This window comes from Trachypithecus francoisi, unplaced genomic scaffold, assembly GCF_009764315.1.
Source record: "Trachypithecus francoisi isolate TF-2019V2 unplaced genomic scaffold, Tfra_2.0 Lachesis_group0, whole genome shotgun sequence".
Classification (NCBI taxonomy): Eukaryota; Metazoa; Chordata; class Mammalia; order Primates; family Cercopithecidae; genus Trachypithecus; species Trachypithecus francoisi.
In genome coordinates, this window is record NW_022681453.1 from 93,728,036 (window position 1) to 93,749,698 (window position 21,663).

Here is a 21,663-nt window from a genome sequence, read left to right on the forward strand (position 1 = left end):
CATGTCTTCTTTGCTCATATATCTGTTTAAAATCTTCAAGTACCTGATGTTCGAAGCTCAATTTCTGGGAAAGTTCTTTATTTTTTTCAATATACTCAATGATTTCAATCTGCTGTTGAGCTCTGTATAGCTACCCCAAACTCCTTTCATATAGATTGATCTTCTTGCTTATTTTATGTTGTCATTGTGAGATCAGAATGAATCAGGGAGCTGTAGGACAGAATACTCATTTTAAAATCCTTGAAGACAGTACATTCGATATCTGCTTTGAGTAGAACTAAAAACTTTTTCTCATTTACTCCACACCATGCAACCTCCTATATAATAATATTTGATAGCTTTTTCACAGCAGTAGTGGTGGCATTGATGCTTAATTACCTTAAACCAAAAATCATGTAATGTTGTGTTACTGCTTATACATTTTCTAAAATATTCAGAATATACTGGCCACTATTGTGTACTTCTTTGCATCAGGAATTATTTACTTAATAAAGATATTTTGCTTATTTGAGTTTACTATTATGGTGTTTCTGTGAAGAGAAATATTAAAAGGCAAATTCAGAAGTTAGCCTCTAGTGCTACCCAGTTCAATCTTTGTTCTCTAGGCATCATTTTTGTAGTTCCTGAATAATAAATGAAATAAGCATATGAAGCAATGAGTATTTTTTAAAATATTTATTTTACATGGTACCAATTTCTCTCAACACAACAGTTAATTCATAGCATAGTGTATAAGTAAAAATGAATAAATATATCTGCAGTATAAAATATTACTGTTACTGTATTCTTTGAAACATACAGTTTCAGTAATGATTATATTCTAAGAGAAAGGCTGCACTGTGAAAAAGGAAGGCAATCATAATATTGGAGATGTCCATTTCATTATTGTGTAACAATTAGTTTCACTGACAAAAAACTACTTTATAGAACTCTGAAATACAGTCAATTTTTTTGTAACTCTTGAAGGAAAAAGCCTAATCAGAATTTACAGCATTCCTTTTAGAAACAGGAGTATCTTTTTAAAATGATTTTTTTCTCTAAAAGCATTTTTATATTTACAGTATTATGAAAGGTTTTGAAAGTTGCTTATATATATTTTAAATCAGAGGTTAAAAAATAATTTCTATATTCTTGATTTTGTTGAATGTCTTCATTAAAATATAGTGTATATGAAAATTTTTCTTACCACTAACAATATTTTTATATGTAGGAATACATATATGTACACACTGTATACATATATACTTCTCTGTGTATATACACATATATATCTATCTGTATATAATGTATAAACATATTTTGAAAGGAACTGAGTTTACTGATATATTTAACATAAGCATGCAATGTGCTAATACGTGCAATTAAACGCACAATGTGTTAATAAATCAGAACCTTGCCTGAAAAAAATTAGTCATATTATATTTTATAGTCCTACTGTATGAAAACCATCAAAATAGCATTATAAACAATGACAAAATGTTCTTTTTTTGTTTATAAATAAAATCTATGGTTCAAGGACTTCTATAAATCATTAAGACAGACAATTTAACTTCATTTATGTTGCAATTTATGAGCTGTAATAGGATGTACCAAGAGAATAAATAAAATTACAGCATTTCTTTCATCTTCCAACATTAAATGATTCCAATATCACATCAAGACAATGACATTATTAAAACAATTTTGCAGTATATCTTAGAAAAGCATAATTAACATACATTGGAAATAGATACAAAACTTCTATATTTTCATGAGGTACCTTAAATATATTTTTAAGAAATCTTAAAGACAAACAATAAGTATATTTTAGTTAAATGTTTGTATTATTTATTAAAATATTACTTTGAAATTGTCTCTTCAATTTTATTTGAAATTACTTCGAATTTTTTCCTATTTTTAATTATTCAAGGCCAAGAAAATTATCATGATAGGTTAAAATATTAATTTAATGTTAATAATAATAGCACATTATTACATTAAGCTAACATGTAGATTTGGATTTGATTCTAATAGGATGACTTTAGTGTTTGCCTTTTAAGCATTTTGTCTATATAGTTTGCTTTAATATGCATAAAATTATGTTCTCAATTGCAATGAACTAAAAATAAGCAAGACAATTATAGTTTTGGAGTATATTTGAAAAATAATTTGATTATTGGGTGAAGCAGTTGTCCATCAAAACAATTCTAAACAATTACGTTTTACATTCTTTTGCCAACTGTTCCACCAGACATAGAAGTTGGGATAATGGTAAAAACAAAATAGCTTTAACTCATAGTGTAATTTTTGAAAATTTTTCTATCTCTAGAGAAGTAAAACTCAGAAGACAATATATTGGAAGTGGGACAATACAGAACATTGAAGGGAAAAAATTGTTGGCAAGTGATATTAGCAAATGCCTGCCTAGAGATTACATGGTTGAAACTAATTATTAACTCGTTGCACATGAGTCCAAGGGAGGGGCTTATAATATTTCATACCCTGGACAAGAAATATTTTAATATTAACTAATAAATGGAAATATTCTATATGTTTTAGATGAAACAAGAAGAGAAAATGCTAGAAAAATTCTATGATGATATAAAACTTAGCCTCAAGTAAAAATAAAACATTTTTCTTTAGGTACAGAAGGATGTGGTAAAATAGAAATAAAGAAAAAAATTAAAACATGCTTTGAAAATATATCTGGATTACTGTGTTATCGTTTGCTATGATCGGCATTGACTTGATATGTGATTAGAAATTGATGCAATATAAGAGAAAACACAATCATTTATGTGCTATTTGTATTAAGGAAAAGCAAATTTTAGTTAATGTCAGTAAAAACCTATCAAACATATGATAATGAACAGTCAGAAAAATGTGAATGTCAGGTCTGCAATGGGCATCTGTTTGTTTGTTTCATTTTCATGCTTCCCTGGAACATCTTACCTTTGCTCTAGTAAAGAATCTCTACCAACACATGGATGACATAATTAAAGTATCCTTTCATTCAGACTACAGTGATTGGTTCAAGGTGGTCTAAGCTAATCAAATCAGAGTTGTCTCTGTGAAATTGACAGATTTAAGGGCAGAAAAGTTATGAAGTTGCTATTTGAGAAAAAAAAATGTGAAAGTAGGCTGTCAATGACCCATGTTTGCTACATGGAATGGGTTTATCTGAAAGATGGCGAAAAGGAGACCAGATGATACTGTTTGAATTGGTGTCCTTCTGTTTCTGAACTTAATTTTGCCTTAGATGTTTTGGTTACTTGAGATAATTAATTTCAACTTTTTAATTAACTAGTTCGAAATGAAGTTCTCATATTGCAATGGAAGGAAACATCAATTCATCTCTTACAAATGTACAATAAACCTGACTAAGAATACTTCCTGAAAAGAAAAGTACTACCTGGTTTAATTTTTCACAGAATAGTGCTTATAATTTTTTGTCATGTATAATTTTTACCAAGCTTTTTAAAACCGCTATTTAAATCAAGGTATGGTTTGCATTCTTCTTGTCTGACATTAATTTTTCTCCTTGTCCTGGCAAGATCCTGCCTCATACTGCCACATTTTACACTAAGATGATTGTTTTCACGTAGTAGAATTAGTATTATTATTTTTAGTACACTCTCATGTTACTGGCCAAAATCTCTTCCATTTAAAAATATCTAGACCTTGTATTATGTTGCTTTCATACATACTTACCGCTTTCTGCTTTTACGCTTATTACATTAGAATGCAATGTTAAAATATTTGTGGTATTATACCTTTCCAAATCACAATGATAGCTTTTCATATGCTATCTCTTGTCTTCTCTTACAGTATGCTTTTAATAAAAGTGATAACTTTAGGATTGCCAAGAGAAAAAATATTCACCCATTATATAGAAGTTTGGACTCCATGGCACTTTTATAGAAGACAATAACTTTTTTATAGCTATACAACAATTTGATTTAATTAAGAAATTATTTGATGTAAAATATCCCAAACCTATACATACTCAACAAATGTGATTAAATTCCTATGGCAAGAAAACATTATATGAGATATCAAAGAACATTTTTAGTATATTTGTGTAGAGGTCTTAAGAAATCCAACTTAGGGTCCCAGAGCAAGATGGCCGAATAGGAATAGCTCCAGTCTCCAGTTCTCAGCATGAGCGACACAGAAGACGGGTGATTTCTGCAGTTTCAACTGAGGTACCGGGTTCATCTCACTGGGGAGTGCGGGACAATTGGTGCTGGGCAGCTGGTGCAGCCCGACCAGCGAGAGCTGAGGCACTGCTCAGTGAAATAAAAGGGGCACAAACAAATGGAAGAACATACCATGCTCATGGATAGGAAGACTCAATATTGTGAAAATGTGCATACTGCCCAAGGTAATTTGTGGATTCAATGCCATCCCCATCAAGCTACCAATGACTTTCTTCATAGAATTGGAAAAAACTGTTTTAAAGTTCATATGGAACCAAAAAAGAGCCCGTATTGCCAAGACAATCCTAAGTCAAAAGAACAAAGCTGGAGGGATCATGCTACCTGACTTCAAACTATACTACAAGGCTACAGTAACCAAAATAGCATGGTACTGCTATCAAAACAGCGATATAGACCAATGGAACAGAACAGAGTCTTCAGAAATAACACCACACATCTACAGCCATCTGATCTTTGACAAACCTGACAAAAACAAGAAATGGGGAAAGGATTCCCTATTTAATAAATGGTGCTAGGAAAATTGGCTAGCCATAAGTAGAAAGCTGAAACTGGATCCTTTCCTTACCCCTTATACGAAAATTAATTCAAGATGGATCAGAGACTTAGATGTTACACCTAATACCATAAAAACGCTAGAAGAAAACCTAGCCAATACCATTCAGGACATAGGCATGGGCAAGGACTTCATGTCTAAAACACCAAAAGCAATGGCAACAAAAGCCAAAATTGACAAATGGGATCTAATTAAACTAAAGAGCTTCTGCACAGCAAAAGAAACTACCATCAGAGTGAACATGCATCCTACAGAATGGGAGAAAATTTTTGCAATCTACTCATCTGAAAAAAGGGCTAATATCCAGAACCTACAAAGAACTCAAACAAATTTACAAGAAAAAAACAAACAATCCCATCAAAAAGTGGGCAAAGGATATGAACAGACATTTCTCAAAAAAAGACATGCATATAGCCAACAGACACATGAAAAAATGCTCATCATCACTGGCCATCAGAGAAATGCAAATCAAAACCACAATGAGATACCATCTCACACCAGTTAGAATGGTAATCATTAAAGTCAGGAAACAACAGATGCTGGAGAGGATGTGGAGAAATAGGAACACTTTTACACTGTTGGTGGGATTGTAAACTAGTTCAACCATTGTGGAAAACAGTATGGTGATTCCTCAAGGATCTAGAACTAGAAATACCATTTGACCCAGCCATCCCATTACTGAGTATACACCCAAAGGATTATAAATCATGCTGCTATAAAGACACATGCACACGTATGTTTACTGCAGCACTATTCACAATAGCAAAGACTTGGAATCAACCCAAATGTCCATCAGTGACAGACTAAATTAAGAAAATGTGGCACATATACACCATGGAATACTATGCAGCCATTAAAAAGGATGAGTTTGTGTTCTTTGTAGGGACATGGATGCAGCTGGAAACCATCATTCTCAGCAAACTATCTCAAGGAGAGAAAACCAAACACCGCATGTTTTCACTCATAGGTGGGAACTGAACAATGAGATCGCTTGGATTTGGGAAGGGGAATATCACATACCAGGGCCTATTATGGGGAGGGGGGAGGGGGGAGGGATGCCATTGGGAGTTATACCTGATGTAAATGACGAGTTGATAGGTGCTGACGAGTTGATGGGTGCAGCACACCAACATGGCACAAGTATACATATGTAACAAACCTGCACGTTGTGCACATGTACCCTAGGACTTAAAGTATAATAAAAAAAAAAGAAAAAGAAATCCTTTTTTTTAAATCCTTTAAAAAAAAGAAAAGGAAATCCAACTTAGATATAAAGTGATAATGTTAAAAAGACTCTAGGAACTGGATGAAACAGGAAAGTAGAAAATTATAAAATGATTTAAAGACTTTTTTTTTAAAGAAGCAGAGAAAATGACGAAAGGAAGAGGAAAAAGGATACAAAAGACAAACTGAAACTACTATAGTTATTGTGGAGACAAATACATATGTGAATATAAACAAGGTAAAAGTCGAAATATCTTCTCAGAAAGAATAATTTGGGTAACTTTAACTGGATTATTAAAAATCCCATTTGAACTTTGATGCTGAAAAAAAAAAACAAAAACGAGAAAGGAAACGGTAATGAAAATGATCCAAGGCCATGAAAAAAATCTAAAAAAGTCGTGAGCTCAAAGTAAGCACTGAAAAATATTGAAGGAACCTGAATGACCCTATACAAATATGTCCTAGAGATTTTTATATAGATCAAGTAAATGTTTCTATCATTATACATCTGTGATTTAATGTATCTTTGTACACATTTTAAGCCTTCTGGAATTATGTGCTTAGTAAAAGAACTTCATACATTATCCTTGTTACCATATTTAAAATTTGTTTTATAATAGACATAATAAATTTCGAGCTATTCTGTGGCAATAGAATCTCTTACTATTGACTTAATAAGGTACATTGACATCATTCTGAGGCCTTAAGTACATATTTAATACAGTTTGAGAGAGGTATTTGTTTTTGTGACATACCTGAGAAGTCATTTTTCCATACCAAACTAATATTATTTGTAACTCAAAAATTGTAAATGAATGACCTACTACGAGAAAGTGAAAAATGCTTTAAAATTTTTTTTAAAATATTTGAAGTAATTATGGTTTATTTAAAAAGCTTATGAGATATTACATATAGTATGTGACCATAGAAATTATAATATTAGATTGAAAATGATAACACCTCTTAAAAAATAATTTAAATGCTGTGGTTTCCAAAGTAAAATGAAGATTTCTATAAAGGCAATTCAGGGAACATTCTTGGAAGGGAGACTTTCGAGTTTATTTTTATGATATGGATGAGCTATGAATGGAGGGGATAGGGCACTCAAACCAGGCAGATGAAATACAGGGATTGCTACACAGAGGCAGCAAAAGTGTGAGGCATTGTGAAAAATTATGATAATATCACTTAGAAATGGGATTATAGCTTGTGAAGTTAAATAATTAGATAAATCACTTAAAAGTGTTCAGCTCTTAAGTAACCTTAAATATTGGTCTAAGGGAGTTTGTATGCCTTTCATCAAGGCAAATACAGAACTTTATTATATTACATATATCAAATATGCCAACAAACATATAAAATATAGAGTACAGATACAAAATTTTTACACTATTACGAAGTTTTCAAAATTACAGTGTATACTTTATTTTGGGTGAGGAAGCTTGATTTTCCAACTTGCAACATGGTAAACAACTTTTTGAATTGTGAATTCAAGGTTGATTCAATATACATACATCAATAAATGTGATTCAGCACATAAACAGAATTAAACACAAAAATATATAATCATCTCAATAGATGCAGAAAAGACCTTTCATAAAATTCAATATTTCTTTGTGTTAAAAACCTTCAATAAATAAGGCATCAGAGAAACATACCTTAAAATAATAAGAGCTATCTATGGCAAACCCACAGCCAACATCATACTGAGCAGGCAAAAGCTGGAAGCATTGCCCTTGAGAAGTGAAGCAAGAGAAGGCTGCCCACTGTAACCAGCCCTATTCAACAAAGTACTGGAAGTCATAGCTGGAGTAATCAGGTAGGAGAAAGAAATAAAATGCATCCAAATAGGAAGAGAAGGAGTCAACCTATCTGTCTTCACAGATGATATGATTCTATAGCTAGAAAACTCTATAGACTCCACCAGAAAGCATCTAGAACTGATAAGCAACTTCAGTAAAGTTTCAGGATACAAGATCAATGTACAAAAATCAGTAGCATTTTGATACTTCAATAACATCCAAGCTGAGAGATGAATCAGTATTGTAATTGTATTCACAATAGCCACAAAAAGAATAAAATACCTAGGAATATGAATGACGTCTACAATATGATTACAAAACACTGTTGACAGACATCAGAGTTGACATACACACATGAAAAAAATATTCCATGCTCACGGATACAAAGACTCACTATCGTTAAAATGGCCATACTTCTCAAAGCAATTTATAGATCCAATGCTATTTCTGTCAAACCTCACGTGCCATTTTTCACAGAAGTATAAAAAGCTATTTTAAAATTCATATGAAATCAGAAAAGAGCCAACATCACCAAAGCAATCCTAAGCAAAAAGAGTAAGACTGAAGGCATCACACTACTTGACTTCAAATTATATACTACAGAGCTACAGTAACCAAAACAGCATGGTACTGGTAAAATAGTAGAAACATATTCCAATGAAATAGGTTAGAAAACTCAGAAATAAAGCCACACACTGACAACCCCCTGATCTTTGACAAAGTCAACAGTAACAAACAATGGGAAAAGAACTTTTTATTCAATAAATGGTACTGGGATAACTGGATAGCCATACGCAGAAAATTGACACTGAGCCCCTTTCTTTCACCATATATGATAATTAACCCAAGATGGATAAAACATTTCAATGCAAGACCTCAAACTATAAGACCCCAGAATAAACTCTAGGGAATACTACTCTGGACATCAGCCTTAGCAAAGAACTTTGTTGAAGTTGAACTGATATAGGAACAAAAAACTAAATATAACTATGTGTTCTCATTTATAAGTGACAGTTAAACTCTGAATACAAACGGATGCAAAGAAGAGAAAAATAGGCTCTGGGAACAGCTTGAGTGGGGAATGTGGGGAGGAGAGTGTGGGTTGGAAGGCTACGTACTGGCTACTATGCTTGTTACCTTGGTGATGGGATTACCCATACACCAAGCCTCATTAACATGCAAGTTACCCATGTAACAAACCTGCACGTGTACCCCTGAACACAAAATAAAAAATTAAAACTAAAATAATTAAGATTAAGAAAAATAAAAATATCATATTGTATCTCATAAATATATGCAATCATTATCAAATAAAAATAAAATAAAACTTAAAAATGTGTAAAAATAAAAAATAAATAAGTAGATTCCTCATTTCAAAAAAAGAGAGTATCTTAAAATATCAATAAGAACAGAAAACCAAATAAACTCAGAGACATTATTATGATAGCATACTTTCTTACATTCTGTTTTAGTTATGTGAAAGAGAAAAAGGCACAAGTAATGTATTAAACAGAATTTTCAGAAGAACTCTAATTTTAAGGAAGCTATAAGAAAAAATTCTGACCAAGTCACCTGATGTTTTGGCCAAATAAATACATGTCTTCATTATAAACAGTGGTTGATTAAGATAAATTTGATGTTTGTTTAAAGTAATGTCCTTAACCCTAGATAAAGTTTGGAATAATATAGCTAACCGAAAATCCAATGGCCACATCATACCCTAGATCAATTATATCAAAAGCTCTATATATCCTATATATCCTAGTTCTTATTATATCAATTATAGACCAATTATATCAAAAGTTCTACATATCTAGTTCTTATATCCTAGACCAAATGATATCCAGTAGGAATTCAACATGAAGCCAAAGTTAAAAGCTACTTATTTACAGGCTACGTTAACAAATAAAATTGCCTACCACAGCACATTTTACTGTGATTATTATATCTTATTTTTGTTAGAGACAGTAAACAATAATTACGTACTTAAACTGTTAATTATCAACCAATGGATTTACTAAATTTTTTCCTCATATTTACATGATTTCTTGAATGTTAACATTCTATAAGCTTCCCCCTTTTATGCTTTATATAATTCAGGCAAAATTAAGTCCACATATTTTTAATGTGGCATGTCATTTTAAAAAGACAGGTCTGAATATGGTTCTTGTTTGCTCTACCCTCCTGTAAACACATAGGCCAGCAGATATTTACATTTAGAGTGAGAATACATGGAAAAAGTGACATAAACTTTATTGAATTTACTAAATTCACTTTATGTCACATAAGCTTAAAATGGCTTACATTTTCTTTTTAACCAAAATCAGTCAGTATTTCATGATTATTCTTCTTGTGTCCACAAATGAAATTAAATCATTTACTTCTTAGTCTAGGTTTCTATGTATTTCAAAAGGAATTCCTCTAATAACTTTCTATTTCTAATAGCAAATTGTTATCCAAATTTTAATATTATCAAATGTTTTCCTAATTATGTTTGCAAATGATTCAAATTAAAAGTAAACAATAAATTTGTATGCCCATCTATGTTTTAATAGCCTTGTTCCATGCTACATGTAAACATTCATATTAGTTATATGCATATGTATATCTGTTTATGTAGATATAGATATTCATGTATTACTCACTCAAATTACTTACATTTTTAATCATACAAAAATTAAAAGGAAATGTCAAAGCCATCCTTATACCTCAGTACATATATTTTTAATAATATCCTTTTACTAAACTTACTGGATTCTATTTCATGTCTTTCACTTTAACTTTCACTAGATCAAACATTTTTACTCAATGACAGGCGCTAGATTAGGCCCTAGTAATAAATGAAGAGTAAAACAAATGTAGACTCTGAAATTATGAAATTTAAAAGTCTGCTAGTGCCAATTCACAGCCATCTATTATTATGGGAACCATGGAGTGATATAAATTTGATTTGTATTTGGAAATTTGGCTCTTACGTTTTCTAAGAAAAATATGTTCTAGCATCTTTATCTTCAGAAACATGAATATTAAGCTATTACTAAAATAACATTGCATTCTTTGAGCATCCAGCAGTGAATTCAGGGAGTGCTATGGTTTGAATGATGGTTTCCGCTCTCATATTCATGTTGAAACTTAGTTCTTAATGCAACCGTATTAAGAGGTGTGGTTTTTGGAAGGTGATGAAGTCGTAAGGATCAAGCCCTCTTGAATGGGATTAGCACCCTTTTACAAAAGCTAGAGATTGAAGCGAACACTATTTTGCCTTTCCATCATGTGAAGTCACAGCACTCATTTTCTCTGGAGGATGCAGCAATGAGGCATGATCTTGGAAGTAGAACTGTACTGAACCTGTTGACACTTTCATAGTAGTCCCAGCCTCCAGAACTGCAGGAAACAATATTTCTCTTGTTCATAAATTACAGTCTCTGGTATTTTGTTACAGCGGCACAAACAGATTAAGACAGAAATTGCATGATGAAAATATTACATTCTGTGTAATCTCTGAAGACCCCAAATACAATTTTTAAACATTGCTATGCACAATCCACAGAATTAGTCATCTACACAAAAGTGTTCAATATGGAAAATATTGATAGTCTTACTACAAGAAGCAAGATATATACAATGGTAAAAAAAAATTCCTAGAATCCAGCAAACTATATTTTTAAATTCTTTGGTGTGTACACCTTGTCGATTTCTTAGCATCTTTTTTACAACATAGAAGACAGTGTAAGAGATGATGGTAGTTAATAAAAGTCATCGTGAAAGTTAGAGGCACTTAAAAAATCATTTCCTCCCTGTCTTGGAGAACATTTTTGTAGCCTTGCAACTTATATAAAATGTTTTTTATTGAAGAGAAAAAAAAAAAGAAAAAAATAAAGAAATCAAGCAAAGAAAAATACAAATAAAAAAGAATGAAAACCTGAAAAAAAAATACAGCCGTGACAGAAATTACTATTTCTCTTTACTATTTGTGTTACTCTTGTTCTCCTGGTTTAACAGCTAGCTTTTGTTTGTTTGCTGTGTGGTTCCTTGTGTTTAATTGTGGGCACGCCAGTGAGAATTGTCCATTGGAAAGTGTGCAGAAATGACAGGTACCCTCTCTCAGCCCGACGTATATGTATCTCCCAAATGTGACCCTCATATTGCTTCTCCATCTGCTGGCTGAATGCAGAGATCTCTAGGATCGAGACAAGAGCAGAGTCATGAGACTCAGAGCCTGAGTTCTTGAATAACTGGAAGGAGTAGAGCTGACCTACGCATTTTAGATGGTTGTATTGGACAAAATAAGCTTTCTGGTGGTAAAGAGTTGGAATTTTTAAATTATTACAGCAGTTAATCCACTCTGAGTGAACCATACCAACATTCGTGACATTCTCAGACTAGTGTGGAAACGGATTCATATTCTCAGAAAAATATACTTGTATTTCACATTTATATTAATAGATTTCGTAATATTTTTGAGTTAACTATGGAATAAGAAAACTATATTAATTGCTAATAAATAAAAGAAATTTAAGCTTTCTTTTTGTCTTTAGTGAGAAAGCACCTCAGTGGGAAATAGAGCCCTCTAAGTTGTAATGCATTTTTTAAAGTTTTATAATATTAGCATTAACATAATATTAAAGGAAAACACACAAAAATAATTACTTGTAATAACAGAGGTAAGGAATAGCTGTATATAGTAGATATAATTTAGATTGATTCTGAGTAGTAATTATGAGTTTAGTGGACAGCAAGGACAGCATGAGTTGCATATAAAGAATTTTCGATTTTGTGTCATGTTAAAAAATATTTTGTGTTTATGAAATATAACATCTGGAATGTTCAATCTGATGCTAAACATATGTGTGAAGCTGAGAGTAAACGTTTTAGATAGAAGAAATATATGGATGTCATCATTTTATAATAGGTGGTAGCTACCACAGGCATGGATAAAGAAACCATCTGGTGATGCGATCAAGCAGGAGTCAGTAAACTGACACATGGTCCAAATTTGGCCTATTGCCAAATTGTGAATAAAGTTTTATTTGGGCACAGTCATGCTCATTCACTTACAACCAGGAAAACTGACAATATTTTCTATATTAAACTTTACAATGAAATGTCTTGACTACATCTGTACAGGGATTACTAGAAGAAGGCCTTATATCAAAAGAGTACATGTCAACATTAAAGGCTGGTACAGGGTGACATGGAATAATCAGAGACATGATAGAGGATGGGAAACAGAAAAGACAAGATTCTGAAAAATTGATAGAAGACAAAATTGAAGTAGTAAACAATATTTACTTATTACGGTATAAAATTATAATAATTTGGTCTAATGAATCCAACATTGAATACCTAACACTGGGTTTTGAAAAAAGAAATAAGATTGAATCAGACTGAAGAATGAATAGAGATTAAAGAACATTATTATTTCGGAAAATGTAGCAACGGAAGGGAATAGAGGAAGATACAGCAACGTGTACTCAGGTGATTGGCGAAGCAATGGGATTCTATTTATTCCTTTGTTTACTTATTTATTTACTAGTTAGAAGAGACTGTAAAATGTTGCAAACTTAAGATAAGTCAAAGGAAAAAGACGTAAAAGTGGACATAATTTCAAAAACAGATTTAAGAAAGGCAAAGGGGAAAAAATCCATTATACACGTAATGGGACTAGCGAGAATAAAAAATGAAATGCCTCATTGTTTGCTGCAATGTAACTGAGCTGACAATTATACATAGTATTATTATGGATAATTTTAGAATTAGAACTGATGGAATGTGATGCTGTCAACATGTGCATGCTGTTCTCTTTTTCATTTATAATTTAGGAGGCTCATCCATCTGCCTGGATATGAAGATGGTGGTCTTCGATAGGGCAATAAACAACTCTAACGGGTATAGAGTTATGGAACCTATTCAAATTGAGTTGAAAAACATAAATCTTTAGTCATATCAATGGGCATTTAAAACTTTATTTCTTTTTAAATTTCATGGCCAGGTACAGTGGCTCATGCCTGTAATCCCAGCACTTTGGGAGGCCAAGATGGGCAGAATACCAGAGGTCAGAAGTTTGAGACCAGCCTGGCCAACATGGTGAAAATCTATCTCTACTAAAAATACAAAAATTAGATGGGTGAGGTGGTGGGTGCCAGTGGTGGGTGCCAGTAATCCTAGTCACTTAGGAGACTGAGGCAGGAAAATCTCTTGAACCCGGGAGGCAGAGGTTGCAGTGAGCCAAGATCATGCCACTACACTCCAGCTTGGGCAATAGAGGAAGACACCATCTCAAAAAGAAAAAAAAAAAAATTGACCAGGCGTGGTGGCTTACACCTGTAATCCCAGCACTTGGGGAGACTGAGTTGGGCAGATCATCTGAGGTCAGGAGTTCGAGAACAGCCTGGCCAACATGGTGAAACCCCATCTCTACTAAAAACGCAAAAATTAGCCGGCATGGCAGCACATGCCTGTAATCTCAGCTGATGTTTCTGATTATATCTAAAATGTATGCCCTTCGTAGGGCAAAGTAAATAAATTTAGTAAAACAGAATAAATATATTACTGATCATTGGTTACTGTTTTTTCATATTTCTAAGAAATTTGTGTTAGAAAGTTGTATTAGTTTTAGCCAGGAGGGTGGTTATAATAGTACGAAACAGAGATCTTAACATAGCAGTTTAGGATTGAATTCTTGTCACAGTCAGCTCTTTGGAAGCAATGTATTAAAGACTCAGAAATGTAATGAGTGTGAAAAGCTATTTGTCCATTTAACTTAATTGCCCAGATCATCCTGAGGTTTCCAGGCTGTACTGTAGTAAGTATGAAATATTTACCTGCCAGGATGTGCAGAACTGCCCACAGTAGCAGGATCTTTGGAGAGACTCAGCTTAACTGAGCACAGTGCAGCTCTGTACAGTTAGGTCTGTCATGTTTCTACTCCCCAAAATGCTTTGGGTAACAATTCAGTTAGAATATTCTCAAATGAAATTGAAAGAAGTTACCTACCTCCCTAAACCAAACAGACTTTGATTTAAGTATGTTAAAATGTAAAATCCTGTGATATCTATGTCATGACCTAGCGTCAACAACCTTTTTAATTGACTTGTCTACCATAAAATAGATATGTTAATATTTAAAAAAATTTAAAAGATAAAACAGTAAACCATTCGATTGTTTTTGCTATGGATTTGCCAGTTTAAAAGTAATTATACTACCCTAATAATTAAAAAAATATTTAGATAGTTGATGTGATAGGGTTTAACTTTTATCTTGGAAGTCACTTAGAAAGCATGTCTTACCTGATTATTTAACAATCTCACAATGTTATTCAAATAAAACTATTATACTATTACTTTAACCCAAAACTTTGTTTAAAGATTACATAATCTTTCTGCTATACTGAATTGCATGGCATTCCCCATACTTTCCTATCCATTATGGTCATATAATTGCTAGAATATTTTGAATAATTGAAAGACTAATTAAAATGTTCAAGTGTAATTAAAGTAGTTCCACATTTAAAGTATGCAATAGTGTAAGTTTGACATGTGTATAAACCTGTAGAAATGGTCACCAAAATCAAGATAGGGAACATACCCATCACTCCAAAAAGTTTTCTCTTGTCCCTTTGCAAACTTTCCCTCTAGTTCCTCTCTGTCCTTTGCCCAATCCCCAAGCAACCACTTTCTGTCAGTATAGATTAGTGACTACAAATTAGTCTGCAAATGTAAACAAGTTAAAAAAAGTTAAAGTATTGCCAGGATTGTCATAATTTTTCATACAAAATTTATCAAGTAAGAATTTTGTTTGAGAGCATAATTAGCAAAAATGAGTGTAAGCATAAGAATAAACCTACATATATTTGTGTAGTTAATTCCAGAATATTATTTTTTAAGCTATTTTGTTAGGGTATATTCATTATTTACTCCACAGATTAAATATTAAATTAAAACTGTAAAAACATTTAAATTTTAAGATTCACTGTGAAGTGTAATAATGTATTCTCTGGAAATTTACAGGTGAAAAGTTAGAATAAAGACATTTTCTTAATAATTGTTATCTTGAAGTAAAATGAGTTTATTTAAAAATTATTTTCTTTCATCTTGTGCATAAATGTGTGCATAATGTTTTTTCTCTAAAGATGTTTCAAGAAACACACTCTCTTGAAAATGTTCAAGAATTGTATTAGCCTAGAGTGTGATACAGAGTTACAAGGACTTTTTAAAAATCATCCTTCTGCCCAACTTGTTTTTACTCAGATAATACATATTCAGTAATATCTAAGAACAAAGGGAGAGATAATCTGAGGAGAAACCTATCTATCTTTCAATATGTTTATCAGTAGAAGTTTGTGGTGTCTTTTTCATTCCTGGGAAGAAAAGATCCTTTGAAAGTGACTACAGTTGAAAAGACATTTAATTGCCAAAAATGATGATTTTTATAAGTAAATTCCAATTTTTTCATATTTAGCATATGAATCACTTTTATGCACATATTTACAAACATGTTTCTCATCATCTTGGATGATGATAAAAAGTGTGCACTTAAGTCCAAATTAATATTCAATGTAAGAATAATGTAATTCACTGAACTGAAAGACACCATAATCCTCAAGGACTTCAAAATCTAGTTTCATTTAAAATATTGATAACCATATGCAACAATTATTTGTATATACTTATATAATCAGAGAGATAAAATCAGTCTCACTCCACATTTTTTAACTTGTAAATACACTGCATAAAGTGTATTACACTTACCAGTCTTTAAATATTTACAAGCATAAGTACAAGGGAAAACATGGAGACAAATAAACAAAAAAGGAAATATAAATGTATGTTTTCCTTTTTTAGACTAATTTTAAGTATTCAAAGTGAGGGAGAAACATGTTAATATTTACATGGCAATAATACAAAATCTTTAAAACTATTTTACATCTGATCCAAAATACCAGACAATTCAACAGCCCCAAGTCATATTGAATATAGGAATAATTCAAACACTTCCCATGTTTGAATTGAGAGCGGCAGCTGGGCTACGTGAAAAGGATTTGTTACAAAATCCGTACTCCAGTCAGAGCCCTGCCACACTGTGCTGTGTAACCTTCAGAGGTTATTTACTTCTCAGTTTATCTTTAAAATGAAAGAAGACAGATCCATAGCATCCAAAACATCTTTATAATTCTAAAATTGTATAATTCAACAGGAATTCATGTTTTTCAATGACAGAAGGATATAATCAGAATATATAAAGATCCCTTTGATATCCCAAACCGATATTAAGCTTTAAAACATTAGAAAAATTATAGCTTTTATTTTTATGTGGAAATTGTTCAAGCTAAACCCATATAGTTTAATTCATTTTGATATGTGTCTAAGAACTTTGTTATCATTTCTGATGACACTTTTTCTATGAAATATTAATGCCATCTGTTATTTTCAATTACTGTTGATTCATTTTTATTTTATTGATAGTCATAAAATTTGACTTTATTTGTTTCATTGAAGAAGACTATTTTTCTTCAGAGAATCAAGAAATCTCCTATGATATATACATCAAAAAATAACTCAATTTATATTTCAAGTGATATGAAAAATTATCTCTTCTTGTGAAAAGTGAGTTATAATTGCAAAATGGCAAACAATATCTGAAACTAATTAGAGCATGTGTCTGCTTGAAATGTGCTCCCAAATTAAATTTATTAATGCTACTGATATTAAACCACATAACTTCAAATATGTAGCTAAATGATAAGAAAACTATTCACCACATGCTATATTAAATTATTCTTAAATAGGCCAGGTATAGTGGCTCATGCTTGTAATCCCAGCACTTTGGGAGGCCGAGGCGAGTAGATCACCTGAGGTTGGGAGATTAGCCTGACCAACATGGAGAAACCCCATCTCTACTAAAATAACAAAATTAGCTGGGCATGGTGGCACATGCCTGTAATCCCAGCTATTCAGGAGGCTGAGGCAGGAGAAATTGCTTTAACCTGGGAGGTGGAGCTTGCGGTAAGCGAAATTCCATCTCAAAAAATATATATATATATAAAAGTATAATATTATGTTTGGTATGATCTTATTTTACTCTGAGAAATTGTAGTATATAAAAAAATATTTTACTCACTCTCTCATTTACATAACAAATGGTTTTCAAACACCTATTGACAGTCAAAGCACTGAGCTAATTCTGAAATTGCTAACGTAAATAAACAGAATAAAGCCTTCATGATAAGCTCACATACAGGTCAATAGGGGAGGCAGAAAAACACAGCAGTGAATAGAATAAAATATTTTAGGTATATTTAGAGACGTTCAAAATATATGGGTAACCTAAAAAAGAATAGTTAACTATAACATGAATTTTTATAATGTCAAAATATAATTTAAAATGCTCCTCACAATATTATATACATAATTCAATTAAATATAAGGTACTTTATTTTAGGGATTTGAAAATTTAATTCTGAAGATCATCTGAAAATGTATAAATACAAAAATTTCCATGCAAATATTATTGAGTTTGGGGATACTGACTTATCAAATAGCAAAGTTCTATAAACCTACCATTTGTGAAATTCCATGTGGGGAAAGAGCCAAGATGGCCGACTAGAAGCAGCCAGGAAGAGCTTCTTACACTGAGGGACCAGACCAACAAGTAGACCAGCACACTCTGAACAGACCTCCAGAAAGAAGGAAATAGGAGTAAATGGAGAGAGGACACAGACCCTGGGCTGAAAGAAGAGGAAGCTGGGAACCCTACACAAGGTTGCTGAGCACCCAGCACCACAACTCATTCCTGGCCCAGACTGGCTCCTGGAAGGGCAACTGAAACGGGCATGTAGTGGCCCGCTATCACCACAGACTCTCAGGATCCTAGCTACAGGGGACTCTACAACCCCACAGGCATCTGAGATGGCAGGAAAACTGCATGGACAGTGGGTGAGACAGAACTCTGGCCTGTACAGAGTCCAGAAAGTTTGGCCTGGGAACAGCTGCAGTAGAGTATAACCATGAACCATGAACATCTAAGGCTGGCCATACTCGCCTAGGCAGCTTTAGCCTTTGTTTCCTGCTAAACTACACAGATCAGGGCTGTCTTGCCTGTGCGATGAGGCCAGTCGGATCTAAGTGCCCTGGTTCCTGCTGCCCTCTCCCAGGTTCCCTGCCTACCCGCATCCACTTGCAGACCAGCTTCAACTTGCCAGTGTCCACCACAACAGCCCTTCCGCTAGCCGACTGCACCTTCCTATTGAAACACTTTTGTAGATGGTCTTCTGCCAGTGTGGACCCATCCAGATCTCCCCGCTGCTGCCTGGCCAGTGCACACATGTATGGAGACCTGCTGCTACCCCCTGGTGTATGTGTGTGGGGCCCCACTGCAGCTCCACTGGAGTGCCTTTTTTGGCTGCCCCCATTGGAGTGTTGTTGGTAGTGGGCTGGGAACACCTGAGTCCCTCCAGAACAGCAGGTGCTTAACCACGGAGAGCCAAAGAATAAAGCCATGAGCCTGATCCCAGCCATCCAGGGATAGAGTACACAGCCCAGGAGTGCTGACCTGAGCCTTTTCCCCCTGAATGCATATAGAAATAAAGCCAATTGACTAAACCAAACTACTATCTCCAACCCTGAAGGGCTCATATCCATAAATATGTTCACCTTGTTACACCTAAATGTTGCATTTACGAAACAATAACTCTATCCCCGGTCTCCCCATTCCCTGACCACGACCACTGTAAGTGCCCCACATACGTGGAATCACGTAGTATTTGTCCTTTTGTGACTGGTTTGTTCCACTTAGCATGATTTCTTTCAGGTTCATCCACACTGTCACACATTGCAGAATGTTATTCTTTTTCAGGCTGAATAATATTTTGTTGTATGTGTATATCACATTCTGCTTCTCTACTCATTAATTTTGCTATTTGCGCTTAGATGGACACTTGAGTTGCTACCATATTTTAGCTATTGTGAATAGAGATGATATGAACATGGTGTACAAATATCTCTTCAACACCCTGCTTATAAATATTTTTGTTATGTAATTAGATGTAGAATTGCATCTAATTCTATTTTTAATTTTGCAATTCTATTTTTATTTTTATTCTTTGAGAAAGTCCTCTACTGTTTTCCACAGCAACTATACCATTTTATATTTCCACTAACAGAGCACAAGTGTTCTAATTTCTTCACATCTTTGTCAACACTTACTATTTTCTGTATCTTGATAGTAACCATCCAAATGGGTATGAGGTATTATTTCATTTTACTTTTGATTTGCATTTCCACAATAATTAATGTACCAGTTCATTTTCTGCTGCTATCACAGAACATCTGAGACCAGGTAATATGTAAATAATAGAATTTTATTTGTTTTGCAGTTTTGGAGGCTGAGTCATCTAGAATTGAGGAGATGCGACTGCTTAGCTACTTCCTGCTGCAACATCCCATGGCAGAGGCAGAAGTTTGTGAGAGACAGCAAGTAAGGAGGCAACATTTATCCTTTCATCAGGAACTCATTCCCGTGATAACCTACTAACTCTCATGGTATTAACAGCATTAATCCATTCACGAAGACTCTGCCTAGGATTACAGACATGAGCCATGAGACCCGGCCTCTCGCTTTTTCTCTCTCTCTCTTTCTTCTTTCCTTTTCTTTCTTTCTTTTCCTTCCTTCCTTCCTTCCTTCCTTCCTTCCTTCCTTCTTTTCTTTCTTTCTTTCTTTCTTTCTTTCTTTCTTTCCTTCCTTCTTTTTCTTTTTTCTTCTTTCTTTCTTTCCTTCATTCCTTCCTTTCTTCTGTCTCTTTTTCTATCTTCTTTCTTCTCTCTCCTTCATCTTTCTCTCTTTTCTTTCTCTCTCTCTCTCTTTCTTTCTTTCTTTCTTTCTTTCTTTCTTTCTTTCTTTCTTTCTCTTTCTCTTTCTTTTCTGTACTGTTCTTTTCTGTCTTTGTTATCAGGGTAATGTTGGCCTCACAGAATATATTATAAAATTTTCCATCATCTGAAAATTTTTGGTAGAAGTTTGAGATAATTAATTTTATTTCTCTTTTAATGTTTGGAAAAACTTACCAGTGAAGTCACCAGCTCCTGTTCTTTTCTTTGCCAGAAGATTTTAAATTACCAATTCAATCACTTTACTATAGTTCTATTCAGATTTATTTTTATTTCTTAGTAAGTCTCTTGTGGTAGGTTTTTTGTTTCTAGAAATGTGACCATTTCTTCTAGGCTATCTAATCTGTTGGTGTATATTTACTCATAGATCTCTGTTACAATAGTTTTAATTTTCTGTAGAATCAGTAGTAATGTATCCATTTTCAATTCTGATTTTAGTAATGTAGTCTTCTACCTTTATTTTCTTAATCCAGCTAGCTAAAATTTTGTTAAATTTGTTGATTTTTTAGAGAAGCAATTTTGCTTGAATTAATTTTTCTCTATTGTTTGGCTATTCTCTATGTCATTTAGCTCTGCTCTAATTTTTATTACTTCCTATTTTCTGCTAACTTTGTGTTTGGTTTGTTCTTTATTAAAATAAGTTTTAGTTGTAAATCTAGGTTGTTTATTTGAAATCGTTCTTTGTTTGTCATGTAACTATTTATAGCTACTAATTCTTCCTTAGCACTGCTTTTGCTGTATCCCATGTTTTGCCATGTTCTGTTTTTATATTCATTGTTCTCTAAGAATTTTCTAATATAGTTCATAATTTTTTGATCTATTGTTTGAGTATATTAATTTCTAAAACATTGTGAATTTTCCAGTTTTATCTTTGTTATTGATTTATAACTTTATCCCATTGTGATAAAAAATACTTTGTATAAAAATCTATATTTTAAATAGATTGGGACTTAATTTGTGGCCTAAACATATAGTCTATCTTGGAAAATGTTCCTTGTGCA